Source organism: Symphalangus syndactylus, chromosome 4 (genome assembly GCF_028878055.3).
Source record: "Symphalangus syndactylus isolate Jambi chromosome 4, NHGRI_mSymSyn1-v2.1_pri, whole genome shotgun sequence".
NCBI lineage: Eukaryota > Metazoa > Chordata > Mammalia > Primates > Hylobatidae > Symphalangus > Symphalangus syndactylus.
Window position 1 is genome coordinate 159,115,623 of NC_072426.2, and position 15,570 is coordinate 159,131,192.

At 42.0% G+C, this 15,570-nt stretch overlaps 1 non-coding gene across 1 annotated transcript; it reads left to right on the forward strand.

Moving 5' to 3' along the window:
* Nucleotides 1–10,972: 10,972 nt before the first annotated feature.
* LOC129481476 (small nucleolar RNA U13) lies at nucleotides 10,973–11,076 on the forward strand. The gene has a single exon (XR_008657462.1). It is a non-coding gene; the product is annotated as a small nucleolar RNA U13 (small nucleolar RNA).
* Nucleotides 11,077–15,570: the final 4,494 nt, after the last annotated feature.

Genomic DNA, 15,570 nt, shown 5'->3' on the forward strand with positions numbered 1-15,570 from the left:
GTCAAATCATCACAGATATCAAAATCAGCCAACAACCAAGGCTAATGTAGCTCTTTCCCCAGTTCTTAAGAAAAATCCAAAGAAACACAGTTTGTACCCACAAACCAATGGGCAATGTATCAGTTAGTAAAACCCAAGCCAAATTCAATAACTGAGAAGCTTTTCTGGTCTTTAAGACACAAGGGGTTCAATCCCAAGTATCTACTATTTCCACAAGCTTCTGTCCCGTCATAAAGAGGCTGAGTCTCAGCTATCAATACCACATTTTAAATTTATTATTTTGTGCTTAAACATCACTTATCTGTAACAAGAAATTCAAAACTAAGCCATGGGAGATAATGCGTTTAAGAGACTCCTTGACTTTTGCATCAGTTTTCTCTGCCCCCATAAATTTACTGAGATATAAAGCAAGATAATGACAAACACAAAAATGTCTCTCACTATGTCCCAGCACTGTTCCAAGTGCTATAGCAATATTAAGACATTAGATCATCAGAACAAACCCCACCAAAAGGCCAGCATTTTACCATGAGTAGCCATTGTTAGTACTCAAGAACTGGTTCTTTAGACAAAGCAACTTTAGCTAGGGTATTGATAGGGCTAATTATCACCAATTTGAAGCTTAAAACTTAGAATAGTGGGCTGTTTTTGAGATATGTGTATGGGTGGAAAACGTGTTTTACTCTCCGCAGAGACACCAATAATCAATTGGAGCCATAGTTGGTAACACAGAGCATCATGGGAGAATGTGGGAAAGAGACACAGGCTGTCTCTGAAAATTAAGTGGGAGAGTAGTGTACAGGTACGTTTTTTTTTTCTTAAAGACATGGTCTCACTGTCACCCAGGCTGGAGTGCAGTGGTACGATCTCGACTCACGGCAGCCTCTTCCTCCTGGGCTCAAGTGATTCTCCTGCCTCAGCCTCCCGAGTAGTTGGGATTACAGGCATGCACCACCATGCCTGGCTAAGTTTTGTATTTTTTGTAAAGATGAGGTTTCACCATGTTGCACGTTAGACAGGCTGGTCCTGAACTCCTGAGCTCAAGTGATTTGCCCGACTCGGCCTCCCGAACTACTGAGATGACAGGCGTGAGCCATCGCACCTGGCCAACGGTAAGTTTCCAATGAGGAGACACGTGCTATTCAAACTTAGTCCCATATTAGTTGTGCCAAGAGAAGTAAACATAAAGCCTTCACAAGAAAAGCACCAAGGCACATGGTTTATCCTGGCTCTGGTTGGCTCCATTTTCACCCACCCTCCATCCCTGCAACAAATATTTATTGATGGCCAAGTGAGAGTGGGCAGTATCCTCGGTTCCAAAACTACAAAGGCTGGATGCAGTTGCACATAGGCAATGGGTACTTAAACCATCAATCACACAAAGTTATAAAGTAGGTATGGGAACTCACAAACGGGATATTTAGGAGAAGGAGGTGGTGGGAAGCTTTCAAGACAGAGAATTGAATGTTCACAAGTGTGACATATTCAGAAATTAATTTTTAAAGTAAATTTCCTCACATCTAATCTAATTTTTAATTCTGAAATCTTCAAGCTGACCCTTGCCACCATTGATAAGAGTGTGATAACCATAAATCCCATATTTCTGATCATTCCCAATTTTGAGCATTCTGTCTCTTTGTCAAGTCACATGTCCCAATTTCAGGGCTAGAAAACATGGTCATCATGGTGATTAGAAATGCAATTTACAGAAGATTTCCCTTTCTGTCTGCTTCCCAGACTGTGCAAGCGTCTCCTTTCCCTCCCACACCCAGCTTCTGCTCTCACTACCAACAGCACAGCACGCGCGGCACGGCACAGCATGGCACTGGCTGTCAATTTCACTACAGGTGGAAATTCCTCAAGAATGTCTAATTAGAATGTTTTAAAAAATAAATTCAGCTTCTTAGAGAGTAAGAGGACTACCTTCTAAAAGATTACATAGCACAGTTATTTTAATTGTAAATGTAATTGAAATTCCACTCAGAATTGTCTTCTTGAATGACAAGTCATTCTATTTCAACAATGACATTGATTGATTTTAATTATGACATGGTTTCCCGTCAGCCTGGTGCTTGAACCCAATTTTAGGGAAAACTCATTCATCTTGTGCTTGTGCCAGAGTGAGCGAGTGCTTTACGGGAACTGGATGAGCGTGTTTCCTAAGCTTTGAGAAATACATGTGACCTTTTGAAGAGCATATCAAGTTCTGTACTGTACTAGCAGTCTCACCGCGGGTGAGGTAATTTCTTGAAACTTCTGTTTATTTACTCTTACAATGAGATAGGTTCAATTTTTTTTAACAGAGCTATTGTAAGGGTTAAATGAAATAGCTGCTTACATAATGCCTCAATCTTAAGGTTGATGGGCACTAAAGTGCTTAACTTCAGAAATGGAGAACTCCATATTTCCTGAGCACAGGAACAAGTGCACTAAATCCTTCGTCAAAAAGTGCCTCTAGATCTGTCCTCCTGCCCCAAAGTGATGAAAGATGCATTTAGCAGGACTCTACATCTTTGGTTAAGTCTTCCTTCAGGCTCCTGATTCGAGAGCTCACCAAGTGATGCCTCATTAAAACCACTTTATTTTAGCTGGAAGTGGAGGGGAGGGGGAAATGAGGAATGAGGAAGCAATGAACACAGAATGATGTGAAGAGGGATGCTGCCTCAGCGGGGACCGGCATCCAGCCCCACAGGTGCTATTCTGTGGAGTCAGCTCCAGCATCTATCCCTTTCTGTGCCATGTAAGTGGAGAATTACACATCTCTTCAGATTTGGAATATCTTCTCCTTTCTGCCCCTTCAAGCTCAGTGTCATCTTTGTAAATAGCATGCCCACACCATTACTCCTGTTCAGAGACCGTCAGTGGCTGCCCGCTTCCTAGGTTTTAGAGAAATCACTTTTTTTTTCTTTTTTTTTTTGAGATGGGGTCTTGCTCTGTCACCCAGGCTGGAGTGCAGCGGCGCGATCTCGGCCCACTGCAACCCCCACCTCCTGGTTCAAGTGATTCTCCTGTGAGTAGCTGGGATTACAGGCAACCACCACCATGTCCAGCTAATTTTTGTATTTTTAGTAGAGACGAGGTTTCACCAGGTTGGCCAGCTAGTCTCGAACTTCTGACCTCAGGTGATCCACCCGCCTCGGCCTCCCAAAGTGCTGAGATTACAGGCATGAGCCACCACGCCCGACCGAGAAATCATTCTTAACATTTTGTAGTTCAGATATTCTTTTGATAATCTAGGGGAACCTAGGATCCTCTCACCCAGAAAAATGTAGACACACACACACACACACACACACACACACCCTTTTATTCTAGTTCCATGCTCTAAAACTTGTCCACAAACTCCAGATTGAACAACTTGCTCAAGATCAGAACTCAAACTTCTTGTCCTGCATGTCAAAGCTCTCTGTAATCTCACCATTCACTACCAATGACTTGACCATTTCTGAGATCTCAGTGGAAAGCATCCACTCTGACAATTATCTCTGATCATCCCAGGCAACTTATCCTAGTATCTACGCTCTGGTTATGTTCCACCTCCCTGAGAACCCCAGTGCACCAACCATATGAGTTTCCCACCTGTCAGCACCGCTCCCCACAGCTGCTTTCCTCCCCAGCAGCCTGGAGGCCAGAACCCACCGGTGCAAATGTCCCTTCGTATCCTGCCTTCATCCCCTGCTCTTCTATTCTCCCACTGTACACGTGCCTGGCAATACACCAGTCTGTTTACATTCAACCCTCTAACTACATTATGTCTGCTTCAAAGCACAAAAGCAACAAAGAAAAAGGATGCAAATGTGCGATGGGTCTCACTTTAAATATATCACTACACAGTTCAATCAATATTTAAAACTGCCTGGTGATTCTAACAGATTTCCCAATAAATATTCTTGTTCACTCTCCTAAAGGAATACTCAATGCCTTTTTATCTTTTGTTCAGCCCTTTAACTTCTGCGCTCTGGCCATATGTTGATGGTCTTTCTATATACCGTAAGAAAATAGAAGTATTCTGACACAAATTACTTTATTTTCCACCCCAAATGCACCACTTTATCTAAATTTCTCTCCTCTCTCATTTTATTGAACTGTCCATCCTTCTCTCATCAGACAAACTGACCCATTGTCAACAGTGTATTTTACCTCTTCCATTCCTCAACAAATTCTTCCATGCAGTTGTTCCTAATATCCCGCTGGATATCAGTTTCCTTCTCTTCACTGGAATAGTTCCATCAGCATTCAAATATGCTGTAATACTTCCACCTTAACCAAAACACAGTGTGTTCTTTGGCCCACGTGCCTCTCTGACTGCTGCTCTATTTCTCCCTTCTCCTTCCCAGGAACGGTTCTCCAAAGAGGTATCTGCACTTCCTGTCTCAACCTTTTTTTTTTTTTTTTTTTGAGATGGAGTTTCACTCTTGTTGCCCAGGCTGGAGTGCGATGGCACGATCTCTGCTCACTGCAACCTCCACCTCCCAGGTTCAAGCGATTCTCCTGCCTCAGCCTCCCTAGTAGCTGGGATTAGAGGCATGTGCCACCATGCCTGGCTAATTTTGTATTTTTAGTAGAGATGGGGTTTCTCCATGTTGGTCAGGCTGGTCTCAAACTCCTGACCTCAGGTGATCCGTCCGCCTCAGCCTCCCAAAGTGCTGGGATTACAGGCATGAGCCACCGTGCCTGGCCTGTCTCAACTTTCTTAACGCCCATCCACTGTCTCCAGAATCACCTCCAGAAAGCCCTTCATCCCCATGCCCCCAGTGAAACCATTCTCATCATAGTCACCAACGCTCTCCACCTTGTCAAATCCAGACGTCTGTCCAGAGTTCTCTTCTTACTTGACCTCTTGGTAGCATTTGACCCAGATGAGCCACACCCTCTTGAAGCGTTTCTTTGCTTTTCTTCTAAGACGCCACACGGCCTCTGGGCTGACTTCCTACATCAGTGGCCATTTCTGTTTTCTCTATCTCTTCAGAGAATGTAGGCATGCTTCAGAACTGGTCCGTGGCCTTCCCACCTCACCTCCTCTCTCCTTTGGTGATCTCAGAAGGCTCCATGAGTTAAGTACTGTCTAAACACTGATCACTCCCAAACATATATCTCCAGGACCAACCCTCCACTTGATCTCCAAACTAGTATTGTCAACAGCCCAGTTACCACTTGCAGGAGCTCAAATGGCACACGGCCTAGACAGAATTATTGATTTATTCAACTCCTTCCTCATAAACCTGCTCTTCCCTTTCTACCTTTATTCCCCATACGTGAAGAACCATTCTACAGGTTCTTCAACCATCATACATTGCAATCCTATTGCAGCTCACCACCTCCCCAACCACGACCTCTGACTGCTCCTGTCCAAGCCCCCCTCATCTCTCACTGGACTTGCATTCCCCTCCTCGCCAGCTTTCCTGCTTTGTCATTCTCTGGCTTAATACCCTCTAATAGCTTCTCAGCATGTAAAGAATAAAATCCAAACTGATTGCCAGGGTCTTCACTGCCCTTCAGACTCTGACCCCGCCTACTTCTCCGACATAATCTTACTCTTCTCCACCCAAGCTGGCCACACCAACTTGTTCCAGCCTAGGGACTTTGATCTTTGCTGTTGCCTCTACAAAACAGTCTCCCCCAGGTTTTCTTATGGCTGCAAAACGTGTGCAAAACATCATTCAGGAGTCTGTTCCTGTTTTTCATTGAGGAGTCTTATGTTGCCCTATCTAAAAATATTGTACTCTTTATTCTCTCACCCAATGGTTTTCAGTCAGGAGGGACTTTTGCCTCCCTGGGGGCATTTAGCAATGGCTAGAGACATTTTTGGTGGTCGTTAGTGGGAGTTGCTACTGGCATCTAGTGAGTAGAGGCTAGGGATGCTACAATGCACTGGACAGCTGCCCACAAAAAAGAATTACCAGGGTCCCACAAATGTCAGTAGGATTAAGGTTGAAAAACCACGCCATTCATCTACTTCATTATTATCACAGCACTTATCTGCATAATAATAATAATAATTAACATGTATTTCAGACTTACCATGTGCCGGACACCGTTCTAAAGTTTTTACATTTATTTCCTCTTTAATCCTCATGTGCCAACCATATAAAATGGGTCCTATTATTACACAGATGAGACACTAAGGCAGGAAAAGTTTAACTATCTTGCTCCAGATCAAGCTGGAGAGCTGGAATTCGAATGTAGATGGTCTGGCTCTAAAGCCTTTACCTTTAACCATTGCATTAGAGGGCCATGAGGTTACATTTTTTTCCTATAATTTATTATCTGTCTTTTCCCACTAATATACTCTCTCCATGAGAACATGGAAATAATATACTTGTTTTCTCTGGATCCTCTCTGTCTAGACATATAGGAGGCCTTCAAAAATCTTGAACGAATGAAGAGTTCTGCATACCTTTCCAGCACTGCTTCTTATCATCTTCTCACACAAAGCTCACTTCCCGGGAAATGACCTGCTTTCTATCCTGGAGACATTCCAGTTCCTTACTTTCCCTCCGATTCAGCCCACGCTCTCTCAGGTCCGGTTTTTCCTCTTCACTCCTGTCCTCAACACGAGTATGATTGCACCCATTTCTCCAGCCCCGCCTCCAATCTTGCAGAACACATTTCAGACCCATAGATCCACTGAGTCATTTTGGTGGAAAGAATGTTAGAGATTACAACTTTCAAATTATTTATTTTACATGTAAGAAAAATAAGACTTGGATGGCTGGGCACGGTGGCTCACACCTGTAATCCCAGCACTTTGGGAGGCCAAGGCGGGCAGATTATCTGAGGTGAGGAGCTCGAGACCAGCCTGGCCAACATGGTGAAACCCAATCTCTACTAAAAACACAAAAATTTGCCAGGTGGGGTTGTGCGCGCCTGTAATTCCAGCTACCTGGGAGTCTGAGGCAGGAGAATTGCTTGAACCCAGGAGGCAGAGGTTGCAGTGAGCCAAGATCATGCCACTGCACTCCAGCCAGGGTGACAGAGCAAGACTCCATTTCAAAAAAAAAAAAAAAACAAAAACTAAGACTTGGAGAAACTAAGCAAGATACTGATGAAAATTCCAGTTTTTCTTCCTTCTGTTTGGAATTTTCATGTAACTCTGAAATGCTGCTGGGAAGAAAGAATTTGTAGAAGCTCTTAGGGCAACAGGCACCCCATAGCCCACTTAGGAAAGCACTTTTCACAGTCCTGGAATAAAACAAGACCTTCATTTAGATTACTACATTTCCCTAGGTTTATATTTTCTTTTTTTTTTTTTTTTTTTTTTTTTTGAGATGGAGCCTCGCTTTGTCACCCAGTCTGGAGTGCAGTGGTGTGATCTCGGCTCACTGCAACCTCTGCCTCCTGGGTTCAAGTGATTCTCCTGCCTCAGTCTCCTGAGTAGCTGGGATTACAGGTGCCCACCACCATGCCCAGCTGACTTTTGTATTTTTAGTAGAGACAGGGTTTCACCATGTTGGTCAGGCTGGTCTTGAACTCCTGACCTCGTGATCCACCCGCCTTGTCCTCTCAAAGTGCTGGGATTACAGGCGTGAGCCGCCACGCCTGGCCCCACATTTTCTTTACTCTTGTCCCTCAGTACAATGTGTCCCCATGCTCTTATTAGAACAATTTCCACCTTTGCCCCTTATTTTATCCCCACCCCAAAATCAGAACTATGGTTCTTGCCTTTAAGGAGTTTACAATGTAGACAGGGAAAGAGATCATGTATGCCTTATCTTAGGTCTTCTATTACTTTGCAGACTGGTTTATAATGTGATAGAATTACTGGAAAAACAAGTGACAGCTTTCTCTCCAACTTGTTCTACTTGTTTCTGAGACTGTGACTGGAAAAAATGTGGTTTACACCCAGATGATGAACTGACAGTTGTATATTTAATAATTAGGATATGAGAAAATAAATTCCACAGGTAATCTGTTTGATATCATCTATATTTTCTTTAATGTAGATGGTTTAATGCAACAATGATTTTTAGAAGGCTTATGACATTTTTCCTGATGAAACAGATTTGGATTAATGGTGCTTCTAGGAGAAATAATTTCTTCATAGATCATGTTCAAACACATTCAGAAAAGAGATATTCAGGAAAGATCCCTTGGGTGGCTTAAGGCCATTTCAACCTATGAACCTAGTAGTTATGGACAAATAGGATATTCCACATAGTAACAAATTACCACCCCTCAGATTACCTAATGATTGCAAAAGGGAAAACCTTTCTTTTTGGAAAGATCTGGCAGTCACCACCTTAACCAAAAAATCAACTGCAGCATCACTGAATTCTGACATCATGAAATTGTGTGCCTCCAGATGTGATGCCATAGAAACATCATCTACGACATATTCTTGCCAAAAACATACAAGTGGTACCTACTCAAGCTGTAAGAAGTAATTTCTAGTTAATAGGAACCAAAGGGAACATCATTACAATAAAGTAATCATACAAATCCTCACCGTGGGATGTTTTACAAGACAATTGGCCTGCTCTCTTCACAAAGTCAATGTCATAGGGAAAAATAGCAGGGGGAATATATTAGATTAATAATAGAGATGCAATTCCTGAGCCTCCAGTATAACCTGGTTGAAGAACAAAAGAATAAAATAATTTAAAAGGAACAATTGAAAAAGATTAAACATGAAATGGGCATTAGATTATATTGGAAAACTATTAATTTTCTTAGTTGTATTATAAAATTGAGGCCACGTAATACAATGCCCTTACTCTTGGGGTCTCCTGTTTCTAGGAGTGAAGTGCATCACGATGCCTACAATTTATTTTCAAATGCTTCTTCAAAACACATGCCCATGAGGATGTAGCAGTATGGCAACATGTTAATAATTAAATCCAGCTAGTGGGTATTTGATGTACTATTCTTTCAATCATTCTGTTTAAATGTTGAAGGTAAAAATGTTGAAACGAAGCTAATGGTAGTGCTTCAGAAAATTACTCAGCAAAGCTATGTCCTACTTACATTTGTCATTCTGCACTCCTTATTAGGAAACTATTTTATTAAATCTCCTGTAATATAACTGATCGTACATGCTCCACACAGGAAGGCCCTCATACGGAGAGCCAAACGCTTACATAGCCAACTGCTTTTTCTTAAATCTTCTGCAAATTCTAAGTAAGTGACTGGCAAGAAATGTTTTTGGGGCCCCAAATAGAGATGAGAAGCACCCACTTAAAGCCACTGTGTGGCCACTAGCCTGGGCCTAGTTTCCAAATTGACACTTTCATTGACATCAATGTGATGTCAGCCACATCACTTAAATACTTACATAGATTGAGTCTCAATGTCACTTCACTTCGAGAGATCAGAATTGAGTAACATGTCAGTTCTAACAAATGAGACCAGATATGAATTTACACAATATAGTCAATCTAGAGACTATAAAGACACAACACATCTAAAATTTGGATCTGAAATGCATAGTGCAGAAATCACACAGCCCTTTTGATGCACTGACACTTTTCAAACTATAGAGAAGCTGAAATGTGGCACCAAGTCATTATAAATATTTAACAGGAAAATGCTGGCATAACTGAAAGAGTTCAGAAACATACATATATCCATGAAGTTTCATTGCAGATACTCATGAGACAAGAGCATCAAGTGACTTTACATCCTGGAAAATGAAGACGAGTATAAATAAGTATGATTCTGTGAAAGTCATTTGTAGGACACTCCATATTATGGTGCGTCCCACAGTCATAAAACAATGAGCTTTTCCCTCCAATCCCATGGCACAGGTAAGTGCAAGATTAGTATCGCCACCAACAGCCAAAACATTTGGTGTCAAACCCCTGTTACAAAACCACCCTGTCACTGAATTTCTCCAATGCAGCAGCCAATAATTTATAGGAAAAATAACACTAATATCAAGGCTTTCAAGGGTGCTCCAGACATAAAATCATGAGTGCTCTAGGAACTTTTGGAGCTTATGAATCACACCATGCAATGTGTTCATATATGTCAATGCCCGCCACGTTTTACTCAAGTTGGTGTTGATTTGGAGATGGGCCCTGAACATTAAGTAGAATATAAACCATCAGCAATTACTAAGCTAAATGCATTGCGATAGCTTAGAGGTTTAGTCCACCTATTTGATTCTGTCAACTTGTTGATACAGTAACCATTGCAATGACAAGTTGACCATTTTGAGAAGTTTATGAACCCGATCAGCTCTCTCCTGAGAGAATAATGTTGAATGAGGAAACCAAACCAAATATTTGGACAGCATTATCAACAAATAAAAGGTATAACATATGACTTAGCAAATTTTTAGCCATGTCTTTAAATTTTTGACTGAGGTTAGGTCAAGGGGAAGCACATTTAATGGGCAACATTTCATAACAAGAATGAAAAACGATGATGATTCAAATCCCAAGTTATTTCCCGATCATTGTGCAATTTTGGTAAACCTTTAGGAAGAAAATTTGATTTCATATACAGATCCTCTTCTAGTGTTCCACTGATTATATTACTATAGGAAATATACGTTCTTTACCATTTTCATTTTAGGAATTCTTGTTTTTGTCATTATTCACTCAACAAACATTTCTTGAGAATCAGGCAAACATAAATTAAAAACGGTGACATGTTAGAAACACAAACAGGTGCTGAATGAGCGGAGAGGACAGATATCTGATCCACGCTGGCTGAGTGTGTGAGCAGGGGCTTGCTGTGAGATGAGCCACGTGCCCGAAAATGGAGGGCTTCGGGCCAGATCAAGAAGTGACTGATGGGATGGAGGGGATAGGGAATGATGTTCCAGGAAGCAGCAGCAGCAGTCAGAAAGGCAAGGGTGGTGGAAAAGCACTGTGTTTGGCAGCTTCATGGCAATGGGGCAGAAGCTGTCGGGAGCTCGCATGTTGAGAAATGGTCAAGACTTTGTAATCCATGAGCAAAGCTGGACCTTCTTCTGAGCACAAAGAGCTATCTTTAAAAAGGTTAAGAAAGTTACTAACATGAAGAAGTGATCCTTTTGGGGTTGATGAGTGTGATGATTGGGTTTCTATGCACATGCGTGGCATGTGCCTCCCTCAGACCTTGTTACCACATCTGTACAGCACCCACAAGATGTTGGTGGGCAGGGGAAGGAAAAACAAGAAGGAAAAAGAGAACATGAGTAAATGTGTGTTTTCGAAAGTCAACTCTGGCAAGTATGTAGAAGTTGGAGGAGGCAGGCCTAGAAACCTGTCACAAAGTTATTGCCATAATTGGAGCAAAAAAATATGAGTGTGAGTGAAGGCAATGGTGAGAATCGAAGAAACAGGGATAGGCTGGAAAGAGCAACAAGCCTACAAATATGTTTTGTAAGTTTAGCATCTGAAAGAACCTGAAAATGGATGAAGCTTAAAACTTGAGATGAGAGTTAGACATAGATATGAATTCCAGAAAAATCAATATATGACATTTCTTGCCCATTTACGTCTCCAAATACCTTTTCTTTGTAGTGTTCTAATCAAAACATCAGCAAAGGGAATACAAAGCAAAGTAAACAAACAAACATCCTTCCATCTCCTCATCCACCCTACTTCTCCTCTAAATGATGAACCCATTCTTTTCAAAATATATCAATGGAATAAATTCAACACTTAATGTACATCTGAGCCTAATCCTGTAAATAAGACATATTTTACAGCACATATCTTTCCATTAAAGTGCCAAATAAGACAATAAAACCTTCAGCTCGCTTTTTATTTCATTGAACAGATAAAAATACATAATTCAATTAAATAAAATGCAAAATGATGACCTGTCAGATTGCTCCCTGACTCAGAAATCGTCTTTCATCCATGACTATCTGTGCCAGGGTCATACAACCAAACCTCTCCCTGGGGTGTACCCCAACAGATGGGTACCTGGCCCACAACTTGGTGCTGTCACCTCCTTCCATCAATTTCTACTCCATTCCCCAACAATTTCTACTCCTTTCCCCAACAATTACATATCCAGGGTAAAATGGGGTCAAGGGAAAAGGAGGATTTGTGTCTCCACAGTTCATGGCCTTGGCATTTATAGCTTTTCCCCTTTCAGTTTTCTTGAATTCCTTCCCCATCCTCTCCCTACCCCTCAACCAGGAAAAATGCAACCCGTGCATGTGGTTAGTGTTCAGTGTCCACAGCAATCTCCCTGCCACAGTAACGGCACTCTTACGGGATCCGCACTGTAGTCAGGGAAATCTCACAATCCTCAATGAGGGTAGCAGGGAACGGAAGCCTGTTTCTTCTCATATTTTAATTTCTTGGGCTTTGCATTTCTTGATTTTCCTCCAGTTTCAAACTTTGGAGGTGATGTGAGGTATTTTCTTCCTAGGTTAGTTCACTTTTTTTTCTAGCCCAAACCATCTCCCACAGTATCCTTAGAGGAACAGAACTGCAAAGTCTTAAGGGGCAAAAGTGAGGCAAACCTGGGTTCCAACCCAACCTTCCAATTGCTAGCTCTGTGGTCTTACACTAGTCTGGCTACAGTTCTGTCATCTCAGCTACACAATAGGGATTACAAAATCTCTTTTTTCTTGGGGTGTTTTTTTTTTTTCTTTTTGAGATGGAGTTTCGCTCTTGTTGCCCAGGCTGGAGTGCAATGGCGCGGTCTCAGCTCACTGCAACCTCCGCCTCCTGGGCTCAAGTGATTCTCCTGTCTCAGCCTTCCAAGCAGCTGGAATTACAGGTGCATGTCACCACGCCCAGGTAATTTTTGTTTTTTTTTAGCAGAGACGAGGTTTCACCATGTTGGCCAGGCTGGTCTCGAACTCCTGACCTCAGGTGATCTGCCTGCCTCAGCCTCCCAAAGTGCTGGGATTACAGGCGTGAGCCACTATGCCCCGCCCTCTTGAGATTTTTTAAAGGAAGTTCAAATGAGTCAATTCATGTAATGTGCTTAGCATGGAACCTGGTACTAAGGAAGTACTAATCAAATAGATTATGAATTCTTAAAGAGGGTGGTTCTTTTTTTAATCTATTTTTGTTGTTGTTGTTGTTGTTTTCCATCTAGGCTACTCTGGCTCGTTTCTGTAGGAAGTGAAGCCCATTCTTAGTGCAGTCCTAGACTCTTCCTTCGGGAATCCTCTGATGCAGCTTCTCTCTCTTCTTAGTTTCCTATCAGGCCATCTAGCTTACCTGAACCTCTCCAATCTGCAGCAGACCGTCCTGGTTTAAGCTTAGTTTGCCTTGTTTTTATTTATTTGTTTACATAGCATCTTTTCAGGCATTTCTGGGCTTTGTTATGATTCCCTTCCTAAACTATCGGCCATCTCAGGGAACAGTTTCACCTCCCCTGATATACATTAGCCCTCCCAATTTTCTTCTATCCATCTATCTTTCTGTTCATTCATCCATTCAAGCTATGATAATCACTGGTTTCCACACTCCAGTAGTTCATAAATGTAATGGGGAAGACTGTACATTGTGATTAGGAGAATAATGAATTTCAATTTTTTTTTTGAGATAGAGTCTTGCTACGTTGCCCAGGCTGGAGTGCAGTGGTGCAGTCTTGTCTCACTGCAACCTCTGCCTCCCGGGTTCAAGCAATTCTCCTGCCTCAGCCTCCCAAGTAGCTGGGATTACAGGTGCCTGTCACCACTCCTGGCTAATTTTTGTATTTTTAGTAGAGACAGGGTTTCATCAGGTTGGCCAGACTGGTCATGAACTCCTGACCTCAGGTGACCCACCCGCCTTGGCCTCCCAAAGTGCTGGGATTACAAGTATGAGCTACCGCACCAGGCTATGAATTTCAAAATATTAAATTGTTATTTTTTTCTTTTGTACTTCATTTTAATTAAAAACATTACATTTCTTTTTCTCATAAGGTGAAAGGTGATCAATATTGAATTAGATAAAATGCTTAAAACACCTAAAAGAGCTCCTGGCACATAGAAAGGATTATCAAATGTTTGAAGAGTTATTATAAGGTATAAAGAATTATCACCGAGAAGAAACAGGTGCTCTTTGTCTATGTGTTCAATGATGCACAAGAAATTTCCAGGAAACAGGAGGGGGGTTGGGGAGAGATGCTGTATTCCATATTGAGGAAACAGCACATATAATGGCAAACATTGAGGAATGCAGACTAAACCACATGTGATGTTTGAGAATTCCAAGTATGGCTAGAGAATAAAATTGCAGGAGGAAGCAGTGGGCTGGGAGGAGCAGGAGGCTGCTAAGGTAGACAGGTGTCAGACAATGAAAGTCTTTTTGGTGGCACACCCAATATTGAATCTGGACTGGACCCGAGCAGCGATAATTGTTTCCAGCTTTGTCAGTGTCTACTCTGAAACAGATGGCATCTAAGATACCTGACATTCATTATCCTATTTAAACCTCAAGTAAAATGCAACAAAGATAGATATCATCCCACTTTATTCACATAAAAATCAAGTCATCAACTACCAAAATGGTGCAGTCGGGATTTTAACTAAAGTCCACGTGATTGCAACCACACTTTGGAAGAGATTAGACTAAGGGGGTGGGGGGCAGAGTGAGGAGTGGCACTCTGACATGTTGTAAGGAAAGGAATAATGATAAAGAATTGAATTTTAACAATCATAACTGTGCAGTAGTGTGGATAATAGATGAAAGAAGAAAGAGTCTTACAAGCAGAAAAGCCCATTGAAACCTAAAGCAGTTGTCTGGTGAGAGACGCAGGAGTCTAAACACACACAGTGTGAAATTCAGAGAAAATGCTGAATCTGAGACCTATCTGGGAACTGTAACTGACACCAACAGCATCCTCACAATGCTCTGACTTTTCACCATGCGAAACTCAAGTAATCAAGAGTCCACCAGCTCACCATAATAACTGGAGGCCAAGAAGAAGAGGAGAAGAGAAGAACAAAGAGTTTTTGCTACAACTGGTAACTGATCCTATCAAGAATATTTTGAGGCCGGATGCGGTGGCTCAGGCCTATAATCCCAGCACTTTGGGAGGCCGAGGCGGGCGGATCATGAGGTCAGGAGTTCGAAACCAGCCTGGCCACCTTGGTGAAATCCCATCTCTACTAAAAATACAAAAATTAGCCGGGCATGGTGTAATCCCAGTTACTCGGGAGGCTGAGGCAGGAGAATCGTTTGAACCCAGGAGGCGGAGGTTGCAGTGAGCCGAGATCACGCCACTACACTCCAGCCTGGACAACGAGCGAGACTGTCGCAAAAAAAGAAAAAAAAAAAGAATATTTTGAGAATGAATTTTGAAAGTAACATTGGGCTACAGCTCAACACTGAATTTTTGATAGTGAATTAGGAAGTAATCCTAGACCTGATGAACATAATGGAATTAGAGGCAGATGAAGTATAAAATCTCAGAGAGGCTGTAGTCTAGGGAGAAGATCATGGTTTGGCCACAGTTAATGGAAAAAGAGACCAGAGTGGGTTAGAGAACGTCTATATTCTGTGCAGATTGAGGGTTTGGAGGCAATTTTCAGAAGTTACCTCACAGAGATTCTTTATTCAAATATTTACCTAGAATTCACATGTGCCTGATGGTGCAGCTCAGGAGTGATAAATGCCCCCTCCAAGACTTCAACAAGGATTTTTTAAAATGCATATTTGGAGCCTTAATACAAGACCATGCTGTGAA